The sequence below is a fragment of the Mustela erminea genome, chromosome 10 (genome assembly GCF_009829155.1).
Source record: "Mustela erminea isolate mMusErm1 chromosome 10, mMusErm1.Pri, whole genome shotgun sequence".
NCBI classification, from domain to species: Eukaryota; Metazoa; Chordata; class Mammalia; order Carnivora; family Mustelidae; genus Mustela; species Mustela erminea.
Window position 1 is genome coordinate 96,827,502 of NC_045623.1, and position 6,507 is coordinate 96,834,008.

Here is a 6,507-nt window from a genome sequence, read left to right on the forward strand (position 1 = left end):
TGGGAAAGTTCTTTAGTTTCTTCGTGCCCCTGTTTCCTCTCTGAAAAATGTGTTTGGCAGGTGCACCTGCCTGACTGGGTTATTTTTGAGTCCTGGTGAGTGACCTTTGGCAAGCACTGTGTTTGCTAGTGTCATTATTATTCCTCCCGCTACCTGGCTGGTCTCTGTCCTCCTGCAGGTGCTCAGTGTCCCCCTGAAGACATCTCTGATCACCCCTTCTCCAATCTGGGTAAGAGACCTCCCTTTGGGCTTTTGCAGAACATCTTAAAGCATCTGTCTTTGTTGGCTGTTTCTGCACCCTCCTGTAGACTTTCAGCCCCTTGGGGACTAAGGTTGAGTCTCTGTGTGTGTCAGGTGTGCAGCCCAGAGCTTGATGTAACAAGGTGCTAGGAAGGGAGGGAGGATCTCACAGCAGGGTCTAGGGAGACAGGACACCAACAACAATAGAGAAGCAATACTTCCAAGAGCCAAATGTACCACGGGACCACTCAGGCTCACACCATTGTAGTCATAGCCCCCTGGAGGTGCAGAATGGAATGTCCCTCCTCTGAGGGGTGGGTGGGGGGCAGAGGTGGGACAATGCCACCGGCTCTCCTCTTAGTGCAAGTACTTCCCAATCAAATTTCATCTGGATATCCTCTGGGTGAACAAGTGAAATCTGCCATATGGAAACCATGGGCAGCAAAGATGTTTTGAATATAGTCTAGAGAGGCAATTAGAGGTAGTGAGAACTTGGGCTCCAAAGCCAGGGGCTAGGGTTCAAGTCTGTAACCTCCATGTGCCTCAGTTTCTTCAATTAAAGACCAGAGTTCATAGTAGTACCTCTCTATTAGGATTTCTATGAGTTAATATTTGTAAAGCTCTGGCATAGTGCCAGATACATGGTAATCACTCAGTAAAGGATACTATTGTTATGGTTCTATATATTTTTAAAGATTTATTTATTTATTTTAGAGAGAAAGAGACAGAGGAAGGGCAGAGGGAGAGAGGGAGACTCTCAAGCAGACTCCCTGTTGGGCATAGAGCCCAACACGGGACTCGATCCCAGGACCCTGAGACCATGACCTGAGCTGAAACCGAGAGTCAGAAGCTTAACTGACTGAGGCACCTAGGCACCCCATCATTCTATATTTTTTTCATGGTGGCCTCCTGAAGGAATCTGAGCTCTGAATGATGAGGACCCCTTTGGCCCTTTCTCCCCAGCAGGGAGACCCGAGCCATTTGTTGCAATGCCATGTGGAAACGCGGTGATGAGCATGTAGGTGTATCAGCCACCCCCTCCCCAGCTCCATATTCATGCTGTCTTCACGCCATCATCATCCGTGCTCCCTCACTGAATGACAATGTGTCCTGTGCCTATTATGTGTTATCTCATTAAGTCTTCATGGCCACCTCACAATGACAAAAGTGAAGTGCAGAGAGGTGAATTGACTTGCCCAGGGTCACACAGCTTGAAAATGGTGGCATTCAAAGACCATTTGGTCTAGCTCCAAAGCCCACACTGTTTCCACCAGGCCATGCTGGTTCATCGCCTGCTATGGCATGAGATACACAGCAGGCACTTGGAAAACAGATGTGTGTTGAACGAACAGATTTACTGTGTTAGACACTGAGAATAGAAAGAGGGAGGGGATGTGGATCAGTGTCTCACAGTCCAGCAGGTTTGAATGTATTGGCCATTCAGACGCTCACAGAGTCTGGAGACGGCACACTGTTGTGGTTGCTCGCCTCAAAGCTATCACTGTCTTTTTTCTTTGAGAGCAGAACTTCCCTGCTTGTCTAGTTCTGGCTAGTGAGATGGAAAGGGAAAGCTGAATGCTGCTGGGAGGAGGGAGCTTCCTCTTTGACAAGAGAAGAAAGCTCTGCTTCCCACCTGTCCCCATGTGCTGCCTTTAACATGGTTATGGGGGTGGGGAAGGGCTTGTGCCTGAGCTGTGTCTGCCACCTTGTGATCCCCTGAGCAAGGTCAAGGAATTGCAGTGGCTCCCTGTGCCCTGATCATCGGCAAACCCCTGACCCTATCCCACAACACCTCACCTCCTGACTTTGGAGGAAATGGGAGAACTCAAGTGAAATACATCTCTGTGGGTTTTGGCCACTGTTAGTTGGGTATTCTGTTCCTTGCAGCCAAAAGTATTCTCAATAGATACAGAAGCCAAGGAAGTGGGAAGAGCAGAGAACCTGGCACCGGGAGACCTGGCTGCATGCTCAATTCCGTTATGCAGCCAGCATATGGACCAGTTTCTTAAGTGATGTGCATGTCAGTTTCGTGATATGTAAACTCTTGCTTGTGGTGAGGCTGGAGTGATGCCAGTACCCCCTTCCTACACACAGATGTACCCTCTGGTTGTGCTCTGGTGAGTACCTCCTATGGACAGACAGCCTGTCAAGTGTTTAAGGTGAGGTGTGTAAAGGGGCTCTTAAAAATGAGAGACTCGTGGGGCGCCTGGGTGGCTCAGTAGGTTAAGCCGCTGCCTTCGGCTCGGGTCATGATCTCAGGGTCCTGGGATCGAGTCCCGCATCGGGCTCTCTGCTCAGTGGGGAGCCTGCTTCCCTCTCTCTCTCTGCCTGCCTCTCCATCTACTTGTGATTTCTCTCTGTCAAATAAATACATAAAATCTTTAAAAAAAAAATGAGAGACTTGTGAGCACCAGAGGTGGGGCTGTCCTCTGGTAGGGCAGTTCTGGGGCAGGAGAATCATAGCCAGAGGGCTGCAGGTGGCATGGCTGCACTGGGGTTCAGAGGAATCAAGGGCTTGGGTGGGAAGACAAAGTCAAAAGTCAACTTAGGAGAAATGCTAGGAGAGCAAAAATGGAAGGATTTGGAGGACAGTCACGAAGGTCAGAAGCAGAACAGGGGAAGGTTGGAAGAAAGGAATAGACAGTGGTTCTGAGTGTGGGCTCAGCACCAGCAGCTGTGGCATCACCTGGGGAGCTGCTAGAAATGCAGGTTCTCCAACCCCACCCCAGTCCTACTGAGACCCAAAGTTGGGTCCTACAACCTATTTTTTAACACGCCTCCAGGTGATTCTGTTGTAGGCTGAAGTTTGAGACCAACTAGGTTGGTTCAAGGCTTGGGCTTGATCGACAGGTAGGTCCCCACATGCCCCCTTGGCCGAGTACCTGGCTCTGCTGGAGGGACAGCAGGGAGAGACGTAGGGAAGTTATCGCAGGATGTCTGCAGAGGGTATTACGTTATTTTGTGGAATGGGACCACAGGAAGCCCTGACTTCTTTCTGCTATGTAGGAAGTTGAGCCCGAGCTTTTGTAGAATGTGAAACAGTGATTGCTGATCCAGCTTTCTAAGAAAGGATAGGAGGAAAGTGTGTGTGTGTGTGTGTGTGTGTGTGTGTGTGTGTGTGTAGAGGTAGCTGGAGACACCCACTGACATCCTGCCACAGCTTGAGGCAGCCCCTAATTAGGATCCATTTCTCTTTCTCCCCAGCTGCTGGCTCAGCTCAGTGGAAGTGACACACTGACAAGCAGCCGGCATCTGGACCGTATCCCCCCTCTGCTTTAGGCATGGGCTCTACATGGGGCATCGATGCCAGCTGGGCAGGCTGCCCACTGATGGATGAAGCTGTAAGGAACATCCTGATTGGGGGCCGGCTCTCTGCCCCTGCCTAGACCTGGAGATCAGGAATGCCTGTGTCTCCGTTCTGGCATGGGGAGCTCTCTCGGGAGCTCATTTAACAGCCACGTGCTTGGAAGAGAGCAAGTTCTTAAATCTGACTGTTCTGGATGCCAGTTCCCGAGTGGGGAGGTCCCATTGGAGGGATGAGGAAGCAGCTCCATTTAGGCTGCAAACGGCTCCAATTAGCTTCCTTCTCTTTGTCTTCATTTATATTGCATGAGGTACTGGAGGCAGAGAGGAGTATGGAGGGTGGGCAGAGGCACTTCTCTGGCTGCTGGGCCTCTGCTCCTTCCCCAGCTCCTTATCCTTCCATGAGGATTGTCTGTGTTCACTCCAATCCAGGCTCCCCAACACCTTTCTCACCTCCCCCAGCTCTCCTTCACCACGGTAACTGTATCAGTATCCACCCCAGTGACTGTTGTGATGCCTCCTGCATGGTCTCCTTGTGTCTCCTCCCCACCGGCTGACTTCTCCATTAGGCACATTAAGCACAGTGCCTAGAGCTCACAATACTTTTAAGGGGCCCATGAAGATACTTTAATTTCTTTCAAAACTCAGAGGAAAAATATAAAATTTAGGTCAAAGAAAATGTTTTCATATAAAATAGGAAATAGAATTTTTACTGTTTTTTATGGAAGAAGGAGCTCATGAAGGTGAGTATGCCTAAGGCCCATGAAGTCGTAATGTGGCCCTGGCTCCTTCACCCAATCCATCTTTTATTTGATGTTAGGCTTTAAAAATTCTAGCCTGTCCACATCCTTTTGTTGCTTATTGGGTGATGAATAGAATGACCCAAGGCGATCCTGACTATCAATTCTGGGCTTGTTGAACAGTAAATCAGAGGGGACTTAATATGTCACACCCAACTCTTCCCAGTGGGGGTTTGCATCCAAGCTAGGTTTCCCATGGGACTGGGGACTTTCTCCTCATTAGAGGGACTGAAACACCCCTGGGCACTGAGGTGTGTCCACTTCACTGGACAGTTAGCATTCCCAGGAAACTCCTACATACTGCTGCCTGCTCCCAATATCTGGTTACCAAGTGGTCAGTTGTATCCCTCACTGATATGGTTGCTCTGAACCTGGCATTTCAAGAAAGGAGAGTGACAAGAGGGAGAGTCTTTCCACTGGACCCACCTTAACCCATTCCAAGTTTGTTCTAAACTTTGGTACATGCCAGGCAGAGGCTGAAAGGCCTCTGGCAGGACACTTGAACCCCGAGTCCCCAGTCTCCAGTCTGAGACCCTCAGCCTGTCTCACTAATGTCTCTATGCTCTGGACCTGGTGACTCCTGCTTCCCACTCCCCCCAACCCCCCTCTTCCTTGCCCATTTTGCTTATCGTACCTGAATACGCAGGCTCCTTCAGGTTCTTGAACTCTTCTCCCTGCCTGGAATGGCCCTCCTCCACCTTTGTCTTTGATCCACATGGGGGAACTTGTATTCATCCACCAAAAGGCCATTAAAGTATTGCCTCATCATGAAGACTTTCTGGAGTCTCGTCGTAACCCTTACTCCAAGATATATGAAAGGGAAGGAGTTCAGGAGAAATAGATTAATTTTAGCTTTTCATTCTCCCCTTCTTCCCCACCTCAAGAAAGGACAAGCCAGTGTATTTGTTTAGTATTAGAAAGGAAAGATAAGAGGGAGGGAAGGAAGAGACTCCCATGCACCTACCTCCCCCAATTCATGACTGTCAACATTTGTCCTATTTCATATGCATCGTTTTGCAGAATAAGAACATTTAATGACTGAAAAAGCTGAGTTCCTTTGTCCTCTCTTCGCCCAATTTCCTTCCTTATTCCTCAGAGGCAAGCATGATCACGAATTTGTTTTAGTCCTTGCTGTTCATGTTTTAAATTCTTCCTCTCTGCGTTTGTACTTACAAATGATATGTAGTGATTTTGGTCTGTTTAAACATTTTGCATAAATGATACATTGTATCTAACATCCTGAAGTTGGCTTGATTCACCCAGTACCATGTGTGAGAGTTCTACCTATGCCATCACAGGTCCAGTTCATTCATTTTCTAGTCCATCATAGGTATATAACACATTTAAAAAAAGCTTCCCTTTTGAAGATCATTTGGGTTTTCTTTTGTTTGCAATTACAGTCAATGCCATGCATGGGTTTCGCTAGGTCTAGATATACCTAGAAGTACAAGTGTGGGGTCACGGAAGAGCTGCATATTTACCTTTCCTAGATACTACAAAACTGTTTCCTGGGCTGATTGCCCCCATCACGGTCCCAATACCATGAGAGATCCTGCGGGGGTAAGAAAGGTGAGACTCAATTTTTATCAGTCATTGTGATCTTTATGCAATAGAGCTCAGTTTTTTTTTGTTGTTGTTGTTTTAAATGTTATTTTCCAGATTATAATGAAGTTGCATTTTTAGCAATTTTGTGTCAGACCTTTGAGATTTCTTCTGTATTTCCTTCTTATGTTTCTTTTGTATCTCCTTTTATTCTGTTTTTAAAGTCAGGTTGTTTGTATTTTTATTTTTGTGTTACAGGAGTATTGTGTGTTCTGAATATTATTACCATACAGTTGTGACTACCTTTTTTCAAATGTGTGGTTTATTCTTTAACTTTGTTTTGCCATGGTTTTAGTATACAGAAATTTGAGATTTATATTTGTCAAATATAATTTTTTCTATTGCAATTTGTATCTTTTGCTATTTGTTTAGGAAAGCTTTCCTTAACTGTGTCATGAAGATATCCAGCTGTATTTCCTTAGAGTAGTTTAAAATTTTTTTTTAATCTGCCTGGTATTTATGTATTGAGTGGGGCAGGAATCTAATAAAAAATATCCCCCATAGAGGTACCCATTTCCCAACATCATTCATTGAATAATCCTCCTTTCCTCACTGATGCCTA